The following is a 22,186-nucleotide window of genomic DNA, read 5'->3' as shown; positions in this document are numbered from 1 at the left end:
AGAGAATGGTTACTCAACTCAAAGTTATTTAAAAAGCGAGGACACTTATTGGCTCACATAAAATGAAGCCCAGAGGCAGGGCAGCCTCTAGGTTTGTTGATCCTTCTGTTTAATTATGTCATTAACAAGCCAGGTTCCTTCGATCTCTCCATACTGCCATCGACAAAGAAGACTTCACCCCAAAGTGAATTCTTTACTTGATAGTATGGTGGCTTCTCGTAACAATCAGTGTCATAGTCTTCTATTTACTTCTGGGGAAAAGGGGGGAGGGAGGGAGGGACAGAGGGGGAGAGAGAGAGAGAGAGAGAATTTTTCTCCCTGATCTGTGGAACCCCAGTCCTTCCCAATCAGTTGCTTAGACCAATTTCAGAATATGCTGCACTTACATTAATAATTATTAATTGGGAGCTGACTGGTCCATCTCAAAGCTTCTGAACCACCAGTGGCCAATGAATTACTATAATGACTAAGGTCAATATAGGCCATCCCTACTGCACTAGAGGTGTAGGTATCCAGTGAGGAAGAGGTGGGGTGAATATTGCGGAATCAGACTCTACATGGTGAAAAATCCTGGGTTTTGTCTGTATCCCCATTCTGGCAATTACCAGCGCGGTTACCATTTCTGAACTTCAGTTTTTCCATCTAAAAATGAGGGATAAAAATAGTACCTGTCTCACTGGCTGGTTGTAGGGATTCAGTGAAATAAAATTTATGAAGCTCTTAGCACAGAGCCTGGCAGTTGTGTTATTGTTATTAACAGTAACAGCTACAAATTCTAGACGCCTTTGTTCCTCTACGTGCCTAGAAACAGGGTGCCACTCCCTGCAACATCCAATTGTTACCAGAGTCCTGCATTCCCACCGTGGACCCCTCTGCACTAGGGTGGCTGAATCTGTCTGATTGCTTCATACCCTCTCTGCATCTGTTCAGCTACTCTTGATGGGTTGGCTAGATTAGTCCCTCTCTCCCATCACCTCACCATCCAATCTAGACCTCCCTGGTGACTTAGGGTATTGAGATCACAGTGTGTTTTCTGCTAGGGCACCCTGTGTTCTGATCATTTTCTTGGTTACCAAGAAATGATGAATGACAAGCCTGGGCAACTGGCGGGGCAACCAGGGGCTTTTACCTTATACCATCACTGAATACAAATGCCTTCAGTGATTCTGACTGCTAATGTGCCTACTAGTCAGAACTGAGTATTTCTGTTTGACACCTGCTTTTCAGCTAGGCTTTTTAGCTTGTTTTACGAATATCCCAACCAACATCATTACTGCATTTCTTAGCCTCTCATTTCTTTTTAGAGATAGTGTTGTTAAATATTACACATCCCCAGAAGTTTTAAAATGTCCACATGTTTTATCCCTTCTTACGTAGAGTTCTTTCTGTTCTGGTATGTCATTGTTTTCCAGAAGTATTTTAAGAATCCTACTTTATTTTTCTATTTGCTGTCTTTGATAGCATAAATAAGTTTTCCTCCAGTCTACCCAGTTATATTCTGAAAGGTGGAATGAATTTTTTAGGTTTACAGAGTTCTCACACTCTAATTAATTAATTAATTAATTTGAAAGAGGGGAAGGGAGGCAGAGAAAGAGGAAGAGAAGCATTGACGTGACAGAGAAATATTGGTAGGCTGCCTCCTGTATGTGCCCTGATGGGAAACCAAACCTGCAGCTTAAGCATGTGCCCTGCCTGGGAATTGAACTGGCAACCTTTTGCTTTGAGGGACAATGCCCAATGTCAGGGCCAGATTTCTCACATTTTAATTTCTGATCCTTCCTTTCTTTTTCTTGGTCCCCACCATGGAAGCCTGGAAGTGACATTCAATGTGCAGCCCTTTAAAAAATGGACTATGCCTGCAATCAAAAGATTCCAAGAGGAAGCTGGTGACTAATCTGTTGTGCAAGTCTAGGAAGACCCAAAGGCTACAGTGGTGGTTTCAAGCTGGCATATGGATAGGGGTAGAGGGTGCAAACAGATGGTAACTGGAGTTGGAAGCAAATGTTTTCATTTTCTGAACAGCCAACCCAGCATCAGGCTCCTAGTGGCGACGTATCCCGTTACAGTGGGAGAAACTGGAGCGTGGTGGCAGGCTGTGACATCTCCCGAGGAGAGGACCCATGGGCCCCACTCAGGAAGCATTTGGGAAGGTGGCCCTGCCTTCCATGGGCCACGAGCACAGATGTGCATGCACTGCAGGCCCAGACCCACGTCTGGGAGGGATACCACACCCAAAGGCTGGGCTCTGCCCTTGGCCGTAGATTACATCCAGACGTGCCAGACCAGTGTTGGAAAGAAAGGTGTCTTAAAGGGTGACACACCCTACTTGTGTACATGAAGGAGGAAGAACAAAATTTGGGTAACAGGTACTGCTAAATTACTACAGGGCCAGAGAAAGAGGGGATTTTACACATTTTAACATATTGGTAACATAACCTTCCTCAATTTCTACTGTCTTGTGTGGAACTGCCCCCAGGAGTGGGGATGGTGACCTGGAGTCCAGTGCTTTCTAGGAGAATCACAGCTGTGTGCTTTGATAAAGAAGAGCCACGGGCGCTGAGTACAGTCAGGGTGGTTGTGTGTGCTTGTGTACAGACACTGTGTATGGGCACGTGCGTGTGTGCAAGCACGCTGCTCAGAAGGCACAGCGTACACACTGCAGCCCTCTGGGGAGGGAAGCAATGCGTCCTCTTCACTGGGCTGTCTTTTAGGCTGTGATGTTTGAGTGCTTCTCTCTTCTTGCAGATTGCATTCTACAGACATTCCAGGACCTTGGTCCCTGGCGATTCTGCCCCGGTATTTGCTTAAAGGATTTTGCGGCTTATCTTGCTCGATGGGGATTGTGCTCAGCCCTCCTCTGCTCACACGTGCACCAGGGCTGTGCTTCTGTGACTCTGCCCTCCGGCCACTGCAGAACTTATAAGCCCTCAGGAAAGAGTGAAAAAGATGAAAGGATGTGTCTCTGAAGCTGTGAGACTCTGGGGCTTATGGTAGCTGAGCTTGATTTACATTAGAGCTTTGCTGGAATCATTTCCCACCGGCATATTTGGGACGTTGTGGGAGGCTTCCACCACTTTCTTCACTCACAATGTAGCTATTTCAGAAAGTTAATTAAGCTGACCATGATATTCTCGTCCTTTAGAACTCAAGGTAGACTTGGAGTTCGTCTTTCAGGAATGACCCACATCCTGGGAACTAGGGAAAGTAAAGCCTCATCTATTTTTATTTTGGTAGGCTCACTTTTTCTTCAGCTTACTTGATAATTAGTAACTTACCTATCCTCTTTTATATTTATTAATGCACTTATTTTTAAATTGCCTGTTTGTGCACATGACCATGCTAGGCACTTTGAAGAACACTAAGAATTAGGAAGTCCAGTTTTTACCTCAGGGAGTTTGCAGTCTTAGTGGAATTATAAAACAAGAAATAAAAATTGAGGCAACATTTTAGGCTCTGTTCAGTTCCAAATGACTGAGAATTTCAGAAGCCTGTGTTCCCTTCCTGGAGTGAGACAGCATGGTTCTGCACACCGCGTTCCGCAACACTGACTGCCTGACCTTGGATGAGACCTCGCCCCTCCTAAGCCTCAATTTCTTTTCTTGCCAAAAGGAGGAAAGTAATATTATAAATCTCTCAGGAGTTGAGAGGATTAAATAATTTCATGTGTAAAAAGCACTTAGCACCATGTCTGGCACATGATGAGTGCTCAGTGACAGCTGTCACGAGCCGACTTTATTTGCTGCTCACCACTGTGAGCTGGTCTGCGAGTGACCGCGCACAGGCAGGCTGCGTGGCCGATGTGACCTGTGGTTTTCAGGCTTTTCAAGGCTGCCTGGTGCAGCCGGTCTGAGACAATACTTAAACTCCAAGTATCCCTTACTTTGCACCCCCTCCACTCTTTAATCCTTAGGATAAATGCAGTGTTAAGAATCAGAAGTACCATTGACCCAAAGCTTTACCTAATGAAGTTCCCCAGACCCTGGTGAGCGCAGCATTGTGGGGGAGGGGCTAGGGTCACAACTAAGGAAGGATGTCCCTTGAAATCAGCACCAACCCCTGCTCACAAGGAGGGGGTGATCAAGAGAAGGACTTCACAGGGGTTCCTGTGTTTTCTTCACCACCTGCTGCCATGTGAAATTTCCTCATCTGAGTGTGGTAGGGAGCTCCTGACTGCAACTTCAGTTAGCCTCAAGGGGAAGGCCTATGAGGGCAGAGATTTCAAATGCTGACATATGTGATACATGATATATAAATGTAAGATATATGATATCTATGGTATGTATGTAAGAACACTTTCTATTCTTGTGCTTTAAGACTTTCCTAAAACTCACCACCAGCATCTTGTTCAGAGTTGGGCTTGGTGACTAACAGCCCCACAGGAAGATTGGATTTTTCTGTTAACAAGTTTCCTCCCAGTGGGGTCGGGAGGCAGTTTATCACAGGCCAGTGGTTCCCTCCCTTTGCCACAGGACGCCCCAGCAGCAGGTGGGAGGCTAGACAGCTTTGGGAGGCTGATCCTGTTTGAGCCTTTCCTATTGCTCCCCTGAAAGCTGCTGTGGAAAAGAGCCCGATGCCAAGGCTCTCACGGCCTTGCAGGCAGTTTCAGAAATGTCTCTGCCTGTGAAATTGTTTCCAGGTTGCAGGGTTTTCCCCAGCTCCTCCCAGGCTGTGAGCACCGATGCCAGGTGGGAGGAGGACCCAGCTCTTTCTGCAGGGCCCTTGCCCTTGATTCTAGGGACATTCTGTGGGCTCAGGACCACATTTCCTTCGGATCTGTGCTAATTTTTGAGGGCTGCTTTATTAGCATTCACCTCCAGGCCTCTCATCCCAAGGCCAGAAGGGCATTTAGTATTGTAGAAGACCAGAATACGCCACCACAAATATGCCTTTTGGCATAGGATTATTTTGAGCTGTTTATTATGTGAAATAGCCTATATAAGAGAGGTTCTGAAAACACAATAAAAGTTACCCCTTTGTGCCCTGGCTGGCGTAGCTCAGTGGATTGAGCGTGGGCTGTGAACCAAGCATCACAGGTTTGATTCCCAGTCAGAGCACATACTTGGGTTGCAGGCCATGACCCCCAGCAACCGCACATTGATGTTTCTCTCTCTCTTTCTCCCTCCCTTCCCTCTCTAAAAATAAATAAATAAAATCTTTTTTAAAAAGTTACTCCTTTGTAAAAGATATTTATATTTTTAAAGGAAATCTTCATGTGTGAGGATGTCTCCCTTTGTATACAAGGAACAGAAGAATAACTATTATAATTTCACAAGAGGCTCATTGACAGAGAAGGCACCAATGTAGAATTTATTTCTTAGAGAGAGGGGAAGGAAAAGAGAAAGAGAGGGAGAGAAACATTAATGTGTGGTTGCCTCTCATGAGCCCCACATTGGGGGCCTGGCCGGCAACCCAGGCATGTGCCCTGACTGGGAATCAAACCTGCAACCTTTTGGTTTGCAGGCTGGCACTCAATTCACTGAGCCACACCAGCCAGGGCTAATGGTATATTCTAAACCACCTCCCTGAGTTACTCATTTCCCTGGCTTAGGTACCTCCCATGTACAAATGAGATACACATGCTAGTAAACTGTTTGTTTTCCTCTTATTAAGCTGTCTTTTGTTATAGGAGCCCCAGCGAAGGGCTTAGAAGGATAGAAGGAAAATTATTGTTTCCTCCCCTATGGTACCAACATCATGAGGCATCTTCCATTTAGATATTAAACATGATTTTCAAATGAACTTCTAGGCTGAGATAAGGAGATCTAAGGGTGAGATTGAAACCCAGCCCATATACGGTATATTTGTGTATGTGTTCTGGTGTGTACCAAATTATTAATTTCTTGTGAGTAGCACAGTTATATTACATTGTGTGGGAGAGGTCAAAGTGTTCAATTGTTAAATGCCAAGAAATCATACCACAACTTTTGCAACCCTGCCTGGGCTTTTTTCCAATATAGTATTTTAAGTAGAGTTCAGGAGGGCCCAGGACCTCTTTTAAGTTCGAGAGCCCTGGGTGTGCACCAAAAGTTGTAGTGAGCACTAACTGTGCTGACTATAAACTAAAAATATGTGGCACCCAGTATTACAAGTACAGGGGTACTTATGACATCAAGAAGACAAATTAATAAAAATTGAAACTGTTTTTGGAACATCTAGGAGGGACGTTATTGTAAGTATAGATGTTTGGAAATTTCTTCTGGAAAGTGCAGCTCACTCAAGGGCACCCAGGGAGAGTTCCAGTTGTGCCTTGGCATGGACAGACCATTTTAATCTCTTAAAAATCATGTGATTTTCACATTTGTCCATTTCTCGCAATTACATCAGGTGTAATGGATATAAAAGCAATTTGTGCATTGTTTGGTTCTATTAAATTTTAATTACTTTAGTAGCAGACTATACCCAGTGACATAACTGGTATAGAGTATTAACCTTTGTGCATAGCCAAAAATCTCAGGGGCTAGACTTAGAAGTAACTAGAAATCAATGAAGTGTTATCTTCTTATGTCATCCACACTAATGGGCAGGGCCATTTCAGAACAGCTCCCCGAGATGAGGACCTGAGTGTTTGCCCCTTAAGTGCATGGAGCTGAGCATTTGGCTCTGAGAGGTGTTTTGGAAATATTTGAATTGGCCTGAAGTCCCATGTCTGAGGCAGAGCCGAGAGCCCTCGATGTGGACTGTTTGTTGTGGTTGCAGTTGCCAACGCGGCTCTCAAACTTGAAAAGACACGTCAGTAGATGATGATACTATTCTCATCTTCCCTGTGTGCTCAAGCGAAAGGACACCCCGGCCGCCAACGGGCAGGCTGGCAGCAGATGTGTGTGTCCAGAGTGGGAGGAGAAGAAAAGCAGGGCGCGACACTACCACGGGCGGAAAGCCCCTCGGTGCTTTCCAGAGAGGAGATAAAAAGCCCCCTCAGAAAGCACTGGATCAACCTCACTGGTTAGCTCTGTCAGAGATGCCTTTCACTGAAGGAGGAACTTCTCTTTGTTCAGGAAAACAAGATGTTGAAGTCTCTGGCTCCAGTTGCTGCCCAAGTCAGTCAGTCCCTAAGTATGACCTATTGTGAGCAGACTCCTGTGGGTCTTCTGAAGTGGTCAGGAGGCTGGAACCAAACTTTCAGGAAGATGAGAGACCTAAAGTACGGCCTTATTGAGTGGACTGTAAGATTACATGTTCCGGGAAAAGATATATTGAGCCCATGGATGAGAAAGAATCATTATATAACTGAAGAACCAAAAGGAGAAGTGAATGGAATTGGTCGATGCATCCCATTACAGACATAGTGCCTTCTGGCTGATGTAACTGTCTTTCCTCTCTTTTTCGGTCTGTCCTGCCCACTGCAGGGTTATTCACCAGAGTGAACTGTGAGTGACATGCACTGGGGCCTCATGAAAATTAGGACAGAAAACACCTCCTTTCTGAAGGGCTTCTCAGAAGATACAAGTTGCTACAGTTTTGAGATGATGCCAGTTTCACACTTTCTCCCTCCCACTCTCTAACCTTCAACTTGCTAGAGCAACATTCTCTTGACAGTGATCACATTGTAATAATAATAATGGCGATGATAAAAGCAAAGAAACAAGCAAATAATAACAACTTGGGGTTAAAGAAGTCTTGGAACTGAAACAAAAATGTATTAACCTGCAGAATAACTTCAGCTTTGACTCCTTATGAGACACTGTCTTGTAGCAGGACTGTCTCTTTTGTTTGTTATTTTTTCCACAATGTGGAGTTACTAATTATGTAACTTGAGAATTAGACACTGGGACATGTATCCAGTCTCTGTTACTATCCTACAGTGAAACAGAACACTGAATTCTAGTACTGAATGTGTCATTTAACTGCTACATCAGCTTTTTCAAAGGGAAGCATAATTTCTAGGCCTGAAGAAGAAGCCACTGAAATCACAGTTTTCAAAGAACTGTGTGATCACTGCCTAGGTTAAAATGGGTCCTTCTCCTGGTTTTGTTGGTGGTGCTGTTTTCCTTTCCTTGCCATGATGGTGGCTTATGGGCCGTGTGTGCACACATGCGTGCATGTGTGTGTATTAATTCAGTCACTTGCACTTCCGTGCCTGTGGCTTGCTTGTCTAGTCATGGCCTCCTCAGGGTCACTGTCTACAGCTGCACAGAGAGTGCACTGCGCAAGCCCACCGGATGGGACAGTGGTGCTGTGAAGGGAAGTCGGGTCGTTGCTGTGGTGGAAAGGGGCTCTGCAGGAAGCAGCCTCACAGGCTGCTCTGATGATCCATTCCTCACTGGGCAGGTCATGGTGGGTAGTCATGTCCTACGTATATAATTTCTTCGGTAAAAAGTTCCTCTCTGACTTAAGCAGGCCCTGTCCATTGTTTCTGTGCCTCTAGATTAACACACCTTTGAAATGCCTCTTTTAGGCCCCTCAGAAGAAAAACTGCCTTCAAGAGAACCCATAATCTTAACTATGTTGTAATCCAACCCCACTTTACTTTCTCCCACCTTCATGTGATCTTCCTTAATTCACTCCTGATTCCAAAGGCATAAAACAAACTGCAGCACTTTCATTCTCTGGAGCATTTCAGATATCACTTCCCTCCAACTGTCATTAGTTTGGCTCATATACAAGCCTATAAAATTTTTTACAGGTTTGGACGTTATTTAGGTCAACATTGTCAAGTCTACTATGGCCCCTTAACATAGTGATATTGCTTATGGTAACTTATATAATGCTTATGTCGACTTGTGATGGGGTTACATCCTGATAAACCCTTATAAACTGTGAATATTGAAAATTGAAAATGCATTTAATACACCTAACTCACTGAACAGCATAGCCTACCTTAAATGTGCTCAGGACACTTACATTAGCCTACAGTTGAGCAATTATCTTGAGTTTCTTCTCAAGGGTAATTGCCTTCCTCTTCTCCCCAGAAGCAGGAGACAGAAATGAGTGTTTTGTAGACACAATGCGATGAGAAAACACAAAGCACGACCTTCAACGAGTGCTGGCAGCCCAGTGAACGGTGGAGTGTGGGTTGTTTACCCTCCCGATGACCACGAGCGAGCATCACGCAGTCCAGGGGAAAAAACAAAATCCCAAATCCCAAGGACAGTTACTACTGAATATGTGTCGCTTTCACACCATTGTAAATTTGAAAAATCTTAAGTCGGATTATCTGGAGTTGGAAATGACTGTATCAGAAATAAAAAGCTACCTACCCTCCTTTCTCCTGTGATCACAGGAAGTAGGTTAAGCAGGGACAGAATTGTAGATAAAGTCGGAAGGGATTGGTAGTGGGAGGGAGGAATCCTTTTATCTTTGGTGGTGGCCTGTGACCCTGACAAAGAATCAAAGACAGGGGCTTGGGGACTTAGGTAAACTGGGCAGTCTCTCTGCCCTGGCTGGCTGTGCAGGGGTGTCCCAGGCAGCAATGAAATTGGGACGGAGCTCTGGGGCTGGCCCTCCCACTCCTGTGTTGTCCTAGCTCTGCCTTCCTCTCTGGCCATGAACCCTTGGTTTAGGCGATGCCACGCCCGCCCTCTGAGAGGGAGAGGGTGGTGAGGGGGACTGAAGACACTCACTCTCTGCATTAACTTTGAATTTTCTGCACTTAAGGTTTTCCCAAACTTTTTATAACCTTACACATTCTGCTAAAATTTGGGGTGGCAATAGAGATTCTAATCTGATCCTATTTTAATTGTTCTGGAGGGTTGCCCAGGCACCAGTACTTTTAAAAAGCTCTCAGTTGATAGTAACCTGTCTCTAGGGCTGAGAAAGTCCATGGTGGAGGAGGAGAGTGATCTGGAGTGGGGATCCTGGTGGCCCGTCCGGGGCTCTTCACTTCCTGTGTTCATCCGACACCTTCCCCAAGCTTCACAGGGCATCTTTCATCAGGGCCACTTTTGAGGCTGGAGACCTCCCTTAGCAACCAGAAAAATATGTGTGGGAGAAGGCAGCCTGCTTGGCTCTGTGGCTATCTTTACGTGACGGAGGGCTTCTTCTTACGGAACATACAAGCCAGTCTCTTCTTCCATTTTAGTCGGTGGCATCTGGTGAGTCCCTGCCTTTAAGGATCTTGTGCGATCTGTATCCGGACCTTGGAGGATTCAACTGTTGTCTGGATTGCAATCTCAATGGTAGCACCCGCTCTTTGCAGAATGCTGGATTCAGGCTATCCATGAAAGCCACAGGGGAATAGAACTTACAGAGAGAACCACTAGAGAACAGAGTTTTGCTAATGAGAGGAGCAACAGTAGAAGTTACATTACTGAAACCAATGAAAATTTGGGGATCTGTGGGTGTCCATCTTCCAACTAGAATGCTGGGGGTTTGATGATTGAGAAGTCGACGCCAGGTTACACACTGAGCGTCCAGGATCTGTGCGAGATGCCAGCAGACGAGGACATCTGGATTCAGTATCCATGGCTCCAGAGGCCTGCGCATCACCCAGCACCTCAAAGGGCGGCCCTCCTCGGCCCTCTGGGGCTCTGCTCCGTCTGTGTGCTCTGTCAGAGGTAATGAAATCAGACAGGCCCTCAGAGACTTCTTTTCTCTCCTCACCAATTTTTAATAAAACACTTTGAACAACAGAGCTGGGCATCTCTGAAGCCTGAAATTAAAGCGATAAGATGGAAGATTACTCACTTGTCAGTCTGCACCAAACTGCATCACCCATACGAATTCCAGGGGAGTTTTTCTAAATCCGCCAACAATGTGGGGCTCTCCATCTGGAGTCCTTTCTTTCTTATTTTCATAGGAAGAAAATAAGCACTGATGACGAGAAAAGAGACACTTCATTCTCTGCCACGAACAACATGTGAATCAAGCCCTGAATCGGGTTTTCTCAGAGAGGAATTTTTGGAGATTGGTTTTTGAATTAGAAAGTGTCCTCAATTCAGACTTTCTGAGACAAAATGTAATCACAGCTGTTCATTCGGTCACTGCCACTCATTCCTCTGGCCACTGCAGGTTGCTGGATGCCCACGTGTATCCTGTCCCTTTGGTCTCCATGCCCACCCTCTACTGCGTCCTGCTGACCGAACAACAGCACACCTGGCCTCGTGGAGCACACAGGCCAGACGGCACAGCCAGCAACAGACAGACACCTAAGTCCTGTCATGGAGTGTGACAGGTAGTGTTCCATACCAAGAGAAAAAATAGAACACACCGTGGGGCAGGGGATTAGGGAGGACCAGGGGTGTTTTAGAGAGGGGGCCTGGGAGAGGCCTCTGAGCCCCAGGCTGTAAATTCAGTGTCTGTGTAGGCTGGCCTCCTTCTCGAGACAAAAATCTTGGCAGTAATTCTGCAAGTAATATTATTCAATTTTCAATAAGAGACTTTATTTAGCCATGGCTAAAATTGAAGAAAGAATTAGTGGCTCTCTCTTTTTCCCTCCCCTTCCCCTTCTTTCCCATTTTTTCCCTTCCCCCCATCCTCTCTTTCCCCACCTGCTTTCTTCTCCTCTTTCTCTCTGCTGTCTTCTTCTCATCTTGGCCACCTACTCATACCCAGGAAGAAAATAAAATATTTTGATTCCTTTATAAATTGGAGGCTATTCAACCCTGGCTGGTGTAGCTCAGTGGATTGAGCGCGGACTGGGAACCAAAGTGTCCCAGGTTCGATTCCCAGCCAGGGTACATTCCTGGGTTGCAGGCCATAACCCCCAGCAACCGCACATTGATGTCTCCCTCTCTCTCTCTCTCCCTCCCTCCCTTCCCTCTCTAAAAATAAATAAATAAAATCTTTAAAAAAATAAAAAAAAATAAATTGGAGGCTATTCTTAGAGCCATAAGCTCTCCCGACACCAATAGGGAAGCTTGCTGCAGCTAACCACTGCTACCCTGCCCCTTCCTGCTGGGTCCCCAGTAATGTGGATCTTCCAGCCGCTGTCTCAGGGCACTGGCCCAGACTCCTGTGACATGCATTTAAAAACCATGAGCCTCCAGCTGAAAATGCCTAGAGACAAAAATGTACTGTGAATCTGGGTTCTGTACTAATGTCACATTGTTTTTCACGTGAAGGCATTGACACCAGATGAGGTACCAATGGTGTAACACAACCATTTGCTTTAGAATAGAGTTGCAGTCTTTTCATGAACATGTATTCAGGATGGTGTGGGCCAGTGTCCTGGCAGGAAATCCAGTTCCACTCAAGTGGTTTAAGTGAAGAGAAAGCAGTGAACCGGCTATTGGGAGTGGTGTGGGTGAGGGAAGGGAATGAACAGCACAGTGAAGCATCATCCAGAGATTAGCAGGAGCAAAGAGCCATTATCACTCCCAGGGCTGAAAGGCAAGGAGAAGGTGATTTGTTTTCAGAGCCCACTGAGATCTGGAGTCCTGGAGGCAGTGACCAGGCAGGATGCTGCCTGTTGGCGATAAGGAGAGGTGAAGGGACAGAGCAGAGAAATTCCCAAGCAAGCAGGCTTGGGTCTCTAACCCAAGCAGGAGGCAGCTAGCTGTCCACAAGCACAGACAGCTTGCCCCCGGGTACAGAACAGGGTGGAGAGAGGCAGAGAGAGGAACCTGAGGAAGGGAAATGCAGGGTCTTGGGCACAATGACCATGCCTAACACTCCGCCGCTCATCAGGTGCTTTGTCTGGATGTGAGTCCACAGTGGCTACTACAGCAATGCATTCTTCTTCCTTCCTTCAGCTGTAACAGCCAAATATTGAGCAATGTCACACGTGGTCAATGGTCTCTCTGATCAAAGTGCTAAGGTGACCTAATTCAATCCCGGCTTTTAATCTAACCCATTTTTATCAATCGGCCTATAGAGACTTGGTCTGACCACTTGTGTCCTAGCTCTGGTCTCTTCCTTCCCCAAGTCCCCTTTTTTTGTGCTTTAAGATAAAAGATCATTTCAAAAGAATTTAATTATTTCCTTTCTAAGTAAACTGAGAAGAATTTCCTCTTCTATTCAATTTTTAGGGCTGTCTATAATTTTCTCATTCCTTCCTAATAAATCATAAAGAAATTTAGGGCTTGAAAGTCATCCGATGGTATTTTCCCGCAGTAGGAGCTGTGAAGATGAAAGCACAGCTATCTAGGGGGCCCCTTGTCACAGGCTAGTGCTGGCCTAAGCCTTTGCAATGATTGCATTGGCTGGCTCTGGCTACAATTATTTCATGGGTTACATTACAGGCCGTAGCCATTTCTTTATTGACTAAAATAGTTTCCTTGCCCTTGGCTGAGAGGAATTTTTTTTCCCATAAAAAAGACAACCCTCGAGAACTTCTCCAAAGGCATACATTCACACAATCCTACCCAATAAATCTGTGTTTAAAAAATGTAATGGATCAGATGATGTTTCCTGTGAAAATGGTTGTTGCCTACACCTTTACCCACTTTGAAGAAACACATCTTTCTGGTGCTTCCTAGACAAAACTTCTCCTTTTGTTGTGTTGCATGTGTGAACAGAGAGAAACCACCTTTAAACTATTATCGATCCATGTGCTTTACCAATGCAAAGCCCTGCAAAGGGCATGTCAGCTCATCTTAAGCTGAATAGCATTACTAATTAGACCTGGGATTTAGGCTCTTACTCATTGGACAGCCCTTCATAAGTCTCTCCAACTAACCCTCTTTGGAGCCAGAGACTAAGGAAGGCATGCATGAAAAAAAAAAAAAACCAAAACCCTCATCAATATTAAGTGATATTTTATTGAGGTCCTTGAGGCCCTTCTATGGCATGGGAATCATGTCACCTCTATTTGTAAGTCTGAAAAGTTTGGGTGGTCAACCTTGAAGAGAGGGTCTCCACTACAAAAATATATTTTCAGCTCATTCCATATTAAATATAATTGACCTCCTTTCTTTTTACCTCCATCCCCACCCAAAGTGATCAGGTAAGAATCCAGGGTAGATATTTTCATTTATGTGCTAAGGATGCCAGAATCTAAAAAAGCTATCGGCATGGTAGCCAAAAGCAGAAGGAAGAGAATCCATCCAAAGCACAGCTGCTGAAATCGTGTTCCTTGTGGGCTGTTTTACTAGCAACAGTCTGTTTCTGGGCCTGAGGTCTGACACGGAACCTCAGACTTGTCTTCCCTTGCCCAGCTCTCTCTGTGCGAGCCTGGAGTGGGGAACGTGGCATCAGGGCCAGGGTCCCACTCCTCTGTAACTCCGTGGGTAGCTCATCATCTAGGTTGGTGGCAGGAGTTAGTTACTTTCTTGGGTATAAACAGAGAGGAAGATCCTGCTGGTCCCTGACCCAGAGATGAAAGAAAAGAGCATTCCTACCTGGCATATTCTGGGATGTGGATCAACGCAGGTCCCTGGTGATGCAGACATTTTCAAACTTCAAGAGGCTGATGCTGTGAGAGCCTCCTGAGTTGCTAAGATGATGTGCAGACACCCAGCAGGTATCCAGAGATCCGCATCGGCATCTCTTGGAAGATAAAGCCGCAGTTATTGTTAGAGCTCTGTTTAGAAACTGTTGACATTTCACCTGGAAATCAGATCACATTCTTTCCCTGCTAACATCCCTTGCATGCTTTCCTACTGAAATTAGAATAAATATCGTGATCCCTCCTTGCTGGCCAATCTCAGTTCCCTCTCCCCCTGTTTTACGAGGTTCAAGCTGTGCTCGGGGTTGTTTCCATGCCTCCAACTTCTGGAACCGGTTCTTCTGTTGGAGCTTTTGCAAGTCTCGGCCTCTCTTCACTCAAAATATCCTCTTCTCAGAGAGGTCTTTCTCCTCAGGCCACACTTACTAAAGTAGTGCCCCTCACACAGGTTCTCTTACCCACCATCTCACCCTATTCCTTTCCTTCATGGCTTTGATGACGATCAGTTTTGTTCTGTTTTTGTTTGGGTCTGTTTGCTCCACTCAAAGCTCCAAAGGGTGGGGACTGGTCTTGGTCACCACAGTATCTTCTTCAGCAAGAACAGAGAAGGGCATGTTGCAGAATTCAAAATGTAATTGTTGAATGAAGTGAATCCTATTGGTTAATATTAACTTCTAATGTAACTCATTTGTGAATATGAGCATGTGAAGGTCATGGTCCACTTTCTCTTAGGACCTAACACTACTGAGACGCAAAGCATCAAAGCAGGATTAACTTTTGCTCTAAAGTATCTCCCCACACTGGGGTGGGGTGGGGCAGGGCAGGTGGGCTGGAGTTACGTCGTAGCTTTTGTTTGTGAATTAGTGAAGTTAACTGTGACCACTGAAGTAAGAACTCAAGGGAATTCTCTACCTTCCTCCATTTCTTCTCATTTAGGTTGCAAATATGGGCAGTAATATGAATTCTAATAGAGAACTTTTCATCTCTATTTTATTTAAAATGAAGTAATGCTTTTTAAATTTTCCCCTAGTGTTTCTTTTCTGTCCCTTGGACATCATTTATTCCCTTTGTAATAGAGTGTATAGGTATATCAGTTGGTACAAGTTGAGATCTTATATGTTATTTTTTATCCTTTTTTTCTACATTTTCTGACACTTTTTGTAGTAGCTAGAGGAGCCATGTTGATGAAGGAGAATTAGGATTATTGCATTTAAAAATCACAAGGGAAAGAAAGAGTTAATTGTAGGTTTATTTGTTTCTGCCCCTCAAACACCTAAGTTGGTTTTTGTATCTGGAAACATTTATTAAGACAGTTTTGTCTGAATCGATACCAAAGGTTCTAAGGGGCACTGAGCAGCTCACTTGTGAGTTTATGCAACAAGAAAGCTTAAAAAGCAAACCAGGGAGGGGGTCTGAGGGCGGTGAAGACAGCAGAAGGTCCTGCTCACCCACCCCTCCCAAGAGGGCACAGAGGGGGTTAGAAGATGTGGCTTGAAAGGGCCAGACTTGGGGCTCAAGGGGAGGGGAGCAGGTACAGAGGTGGCAGAGCACAGCCAGTGGCTTGAGAACCCAAAAGACACCAAGCTGAAGCAGTAAGTGACTTCTCTCTTCTTTCATTACCTAGGCAAAAAGTCAGTACAGAGGGTCTGGCCTGTGTCAGAAAAGGTCTCACCTGTGTCAGGAGTGGGACTTTCCTCCACAGCTGCCTGGAGCATGGCAGAAGAAGACCTGTCCGCAGCCTGAGACTTTGCAGGGCCCCATCAAACTATCCTATTTGAAAGCCACCCTGAGCACATAGGGTGGGGTTCTTGGCCCTCCTCAGAGAGGCGAGTGATAGTTGGAACAGACACACATCTGGGTGGGACTGGAGAGTCGGGAAATTCACTTCATGCACACAACCGTTCTATCACTGGGAGGGAGATGGTAGCCAGCAGAGTTTTGTCCATGCCTTTTGTCAGAAAAGCCCAACCAATATCTAACTTACAGATCTCCTACAATGCGCTTCTTGGGGGACTCTGGCCTTGGCAAAATAAAATGAGAAAAGCAGTTTCTATGATGCAGCGTTCCAAAAGGCAAATCCGCACACGCTCTTGGCCACCTGCTACCACTGTCATCACCGCAAAACAGGGAGGAGCAGAGCCAGCCTACATCCAAGGCTTCCCACATTTGATCCCTAAGGAATAAATACTTGATGCTGTTCAAAAGCATCCTTACCCTCTCTAGCCTGCCGTAGACTTCTAACCCACCTACCAAATTCTGGCAGCCAATGGCACACCGAGAAGCCTAGCAACAGGTAGCATGATGAAGACTGCTAAAAACTTGACTTTGTGTTGATACATCACCTCCTCTCCAAAAGGAACCTGCCAGTCCCACCAGCCCTGTTGGTGGGAAGCTGCTACAATGAGTGGTTTTTCTTTTTTTCCCAAGGAAAAAGAGGAAGATACTTTTAATATCTCAGTCCCCTCTCTAGCATTATTAGGGGCTTCCCTATAATTTATTATCTAGTCCTGGCTGGCTCTTCCTTACTGTTCCTGCAAGAGCCACAGACCTTGGGCTCTTGGGAAACACTCTGCAACACCAAATGGCCAGTTCTCGGGGTGGTGGGCTCTCAAGCAGGCCAGGAAGAATATCAAGTGGCCTCAGGAGCCATTCCCTGCTCACTGCTTGGTTCTGCTGTAAAAAGCCAACATGGACACCTGTTGTCCTTTTTGCTGGGGCAGCAGCTGCCGTGACAGAGCCGACAAGGCAGGCGGTGGGAGGGGGTGGCATGCAATTGTCAGTCCCCCTGATGTCCTGTTTTCTACTGATGTTCCCACCCTTCTGAGAATGCTTTTCCTTTTATTATTTTTTTCCTGTTTTATTTCAGTGACCCACGGGGTGTAGGTAGTTTGTTTTGCCCTGCATCCTTGATCTAGTGCTTATTGTCCACAAACAGTGCTATTTGGAATGGGCACTGGATCCTGGCTTTCAGATCACGTTGACTTGACTTGTCATTGTAGTAACCAGAGAATCTGCAGTGACCAGCGGTCAGTCTAGCTTCCATCTTGCCTTCCACAAAAGGGTTAACCTTAGGGCCTGTGTTGCACAGTGCTGGCTCCCTCTAGGCTCACCGGCTGATAGGCTGCAGGGCTTACCATATTAGGAGTGTGTGAAGCAGATTTAGCTCCAGGGACACAGCAGGAGCTCTCCTGTCAGTCTGAAAAGCAGGCACTATATTTAGTAACAGGCACTTGGGATTCCCAAGCTTCATGTGGGAGTGGGTTGCTGGAATACAGATGTGCAGTGAGTCTCCACTCCAGTCCCCACAGGCTTTAAACTGAAGCCCTAGGAGAGCTGGGCTCTTCCTCCCTCCACTTCTTCCGGATTGCCTGCCTGGAAGCCTTTGCCAGTTAGAGAAGAATAATTCAGTCCCATTTCATCTCTGCTGCTTTTATAATGCAGAGGAAAGGGGGAAAGGGATTGTCATTGTTGAATGAACCATCACTCAAAATGTTGTAAACAGATTTTTCTCCCTCCAGCCCTCACCTCTTCTCCCACATCAGATTAACTAACCACTAATATGAGGAGTGGAGTAGTTTATTGTCTCATGACTTCTCTGATTAGAAAATAAATAGAAGGCATCACCTGCTGTTGGTTTTGCAGGAAATGTATCTTCGGTACTCAAAAGATTGTATTTCACATTACGAAAGCCCCTGGGTCTAGAACTATGTCTTTCTTTCTGAAATATAATTGTATAAATAGACCATAATCATTATGTATGAAATGATTTCTTATAAGTCCAGACAAACTTACACAATATAGTAAAAGTCTATGAGAGTAAAAATGAATGAAAAATAGTCTTGCAGGTAAAGTTTTTTATCCATTTGATGATATGGAAGTAAGTGCCTTGTTTAATTGACTTATGGTAGCTCTGTTTTAAGGCTAATTTGTTTAGCCAGGAATGATTGGTCCCAGGGGTGACTTGCTCGCGCGTGCGCGCGCGCGCGCTCTCTCTCTCTCTCTCTCTCTCTCTCTCTCTCTCTCTCTCGCTGTCACTCTCTCACTCTTGCTCTCTTCTCTCTGCTAAATTTGTTGTTTCAATTGACCAAGACCTTAGGTTAAACAGAGTGGTTATTTCTCAATATGTGGTTTGGGAAACAATTTAGAATATGGGATTCTCCTTATTTCCACATATTTGCATCTGTTACAAACCCACTAATTTCCTCAAATTATTTTGTAGCTGGGTGGAGAATTGCATAGGGATGAAGTTTCTGGTTGGGAAATTCATTTGACTAAAAAGCCAAAGCCATAGCATATTTAATGACCATCCACCAGAGGTGGAATGCTTTCTCTCCACAGTTCTGGCTGGGGTGAATTGATTGGCCATTTAGATAGCTTTGGTTGAAACTAACAAATTGTAGTGTAATTTAATATGTGTGATTTGGTTAGAACTGTCAGCCATCTGGTAAATCGAAGACCTTTCAGATACTGAAGGAGAATATCTGGGATCCTTGTAGAAAAAGAATTTAACTGGGTCAGCACACTCTTGTGTGCAGTCATAAGACTGATCAGTGCTGTTTGGCAAAATTGTGCACGCAAATGTAAAATGTATGTTATGGCCAGACCTGGGAAAGGAAGCTGATCGTGACACTTCCGTGTACAGACAGAGGGACCTGGAAAAGCTGGGGTGGGGCAGGTATTGGTGATATTGGCACATATTCGCAGTCAATGGAGGAGGAAAGGCAGGCTGAGACCCGTGCACTGACAGTGAGGGACAGAAGCCCAGAAGAGGCTGGAATCGGGGTGGGGGGGGCACCTCCAGAGATGAAGGTGACTGCAGAAGCACACAGTGCAATGTGTAATCGGGAACCTCAAGGAAGCAGTGGTTAGAGCTCAGTTAGCCAGGTGCCAGGGGCCTGCCCCTAGAAGACCAAATATCTTGGGGTTGAGTGGTTGTTTGGAAGGTGTAGGGGAAGGGGGATATAAGGCAGAGATGCATTTAATAAGAAAATAAAATACTTAAGATTTCAAGACAAGTGTTCAGGAATAGGCAAGTTAGCAAGAATAGAGCTTTCAGATCATTGCAGTTCATGATAGTGATTATGATAACTAATGTTTATTACCCATGTGTGCCAAGCACTGAAAACATTGAGCTAACCGCACTGCATGCACTGCCTCATCTAATTTTTATAGTATCACTATGAAGGTGATTCTCTTATTTTTGTCATTAAACATATGAGGAAACTGAGGCACAAAGAGGTACTCAATTAATAAGTGACAGAACTGAGATTCAAATTCAGGTTTCTCTGACCAGAACTCCAAACTTAGCTAGTTCATGATACTCACCTCCCAAATGCTACAGATCTTGAAACAAGTGTAGGGCTTGATTTTAGAGAAGATGTAGGAGTTCTGTTCCTAAAACCATTATTTCCCCCCTACAAGTTGGATCTTATGTTGTTTATTAAACAAAGTACTTATGATGTGTAAGGCATTGAGCTAAGTGGTGGGCCTACAGAGATAAACTTGACACAGCTTCTCAAAGAATATTGTGATAGACAAATACATAAATGATAGCACAATGGAGGTAAGGCATATAGAGCCAGATATTCAGTGCTGATGGGGAAGCTAAGGATGAAGGGAACTAGAGACAGTTTTAAGAGGTAATGTTTGAGGAGCCTGGAGGGAAAAATAGAGGCTTCCCAGGTGGACAAGACAATGAAGGACATTTGAGGTAGAGATGTGCTTGGAAGTATGAGTCACCAGGGGTCTACAGCAGCCTGGTATAGGCAGAGTGGTAGGAAATGAACCATATTACCAGCCATATATAAAAGGCCAAACATGCCTGAGTAAGGAGGTTAGAGTCCATCGGATCTGGAACTAGAGCTCCTAAATGTCCTTGTACTGTGATCAGGGTTGACCTCAGGGATGATTCTGCAGGCCAGTGCTACAAATGAGAGCTTGGGATGAAGGAGAGATCCTGAGATAAGCAACCAGCATAGCCTAATAAGACCCAGTAAACAGGGTCCAAGCCAAAGAATTTGTCCTGCAAGGTCATAAACTGTCCTTTGAAATAGATAAGCCATTCATCCTCCTTTGCCCTGTGATGCCTTTAGCCCATTAGTTTAAGTTTCTAATGAGAACTGTCTCCCTTCTCATGAAGATTTCCAATTTCCTTTTACTCTGTAAGAAGCTGATTAAATCAAGCACTATTGACATCAGGCTCTTAAAATAGAAACTCATTTAAAGGGATCAGCAGCCAGAGTAACACATACAGTGTCACCTTTCTGCCACCCTACCTTGGCTCTAGAGATAGGATATTTTTCATGGATGAAGCTCCGCAGACTTGAAAGTTTCCCTGGTGAACCCAACTCTACACTGTTGTGTAGCTGTTTGTGGAAGAAAATCATAGGGCTAGACTGACTCCTTTAACTTTAATTTTAAATCGACTGCTTTAACTGTAAATTCTAGATAACAACCTTAAATGGGCACTCGGCAATGGCAACGGATCCCACTGTGCTGCCGTAGGAAATGCACTTACCCATATTTAAGATTATTTTATGCGTGCAACTCTATAATACATCATTTGTGTATAGAATTGTACACTTGAAATAATACTAATACTCAAATAGGTCCATTTCACTCCAATAAATCCAATACAAATTTTTCAAAAGATTATTTCATACCTTTTCTTCTTACCTCCAACTTCCTACACCTGCCCTCCTCTCAGCAAACGACCTTATCTTATTATCACTAAGTAAATAGAAGCCCTCAAGAGCAGAACATCTAATCTTCCTGCCAATCTTCCCTACCAACCTGCTCATACCTGCAGGTTGGTCAGTTCCTGCCCTGTGGTCTGTGTTCTATATTCTTCTCACCTCCTGAAGGACTTCACCTCTCCCACAAGCTCCTCTCTCTTCTACATGGTCAACTCCTTCTCTCCCTGGCAAGTGCATTAATGTACAGACATGCTCTAGTGTTTCCTGCCTTTAAAGAAAGATCTTGCATTTCTCAGTCCCACATTCCCCTCCAAATACTGCATCATTTCTAAGCCATGTTTTACACTGAGACTTCTGGAACAAATTGTCTAAATCTGAGATTTCCACTTTCTTGCCTCCTATTTCCTTTCCAGGTTGTCACAGTTTGGCTTCTTTTCCCATCATCCCACTAAAACTGCTCTTCAGTCTATTCTGTACCCAGTACTGGTAAAGCTAAAAGGGTTTGGAGAAAAAGGCAGAGCCATACGGACTGACTTCACTTTAAATTTGTGGTCACTAACAATGGTGGGTCCTTAATGCTGTCCCAAAGTTATATTACATTCCTCTAGTGCAGGGGCATCAAACTCATTTTCACCGGGGGCCACATCGGCTTCTTAGTTACCTTCAAAGGGCCAAATGTAACTTTAGGACTATATAAATGTAACTATTCCTTAACAGTTAAGCAAGAGCTCAGCACTGCTGCCAGGTAGGAACAAAATGCAGGCCGGACCGGATAAAACAAGGTGGAGAGCTGGATTCGGCCCATGGGCCTTGTGTTTGCCACCTGTGCTCTCGTGTATCTACTACCAGTCTCAAGTATTTTATCCTTTGTCTTCTCTTCTCCAACCTCTCACACCTTCTCATCCTCATTCTAATGGATGACCCCACTTTCTACTTTACTTTCCAGTTTTACAGGAAACTGTCCATCTGAAGACAACTTCCATGAGTGCACTCAGCTGAATCGACCCATCACTCAGACCTGTGTCCAACCCCCATCCATTAACCCTGGGGCCCATGACAGTAAGGTCAGCCCCTCCATGTATGCTCTAGCTCCCACCTTCTTCCACCTTCTCACTGCCTCAGCAACTCTGCCCTGCCCTCTTGCAATGTCAGTGTTTCCCCCCACTAGATCGTCTCCAGCAGCCTACAAATATGCATCATTTTTTTCCTGTGGCAAACAGCAACAACA

At 44.9% G+C, this 22,186-nt stretch overlaps 1 long non-coding RNA gene across 1 annotated transcript; it reads right to left on the bottom strand.

Moving 5' to 3' along the window:
• Window positions 1-9,654: 9,654 nt before the first annotated feature.
• LOC118499028 lies at window positions 9,655-15,044 on the bottom strand. Its single transcript, XR_004901527.1, has 2 exons — window positions 14,217-15,044; window positions 9,655-10,588 (listed from the first exon to the last, which is right to left on the bottom strand). It is a non-coding gene; the product is annotated as an uncharacterized LOC118499028 (long non-coding RNA).
• Window positions 15,045-22,186: the final 7,142 nt, after the last annotated feature.

This window comes from Phyllostomus discolor, chromosome 2 (genome assembly GCF_004126475.2).
Source record: "Phyllostomus discolor isolate MPI-MPIP mPhyDis1 chromosome 2, mPhyDis1.pri.v3, whole genome shotgun sequence".
In the NCBI taxonomy this organism is placed as follows: Eukaryota; Metazoa; Chordata; class Mammalia; order Chiroptera; family Phyllostomidae; genus Phyllostomus; species Phyllostomus discolor.
The sequence above is the reverse complement of the archived record's forward strand: the minus strand, read 5'-3'. Positions and strand labels throughout refer to the sequence as shown.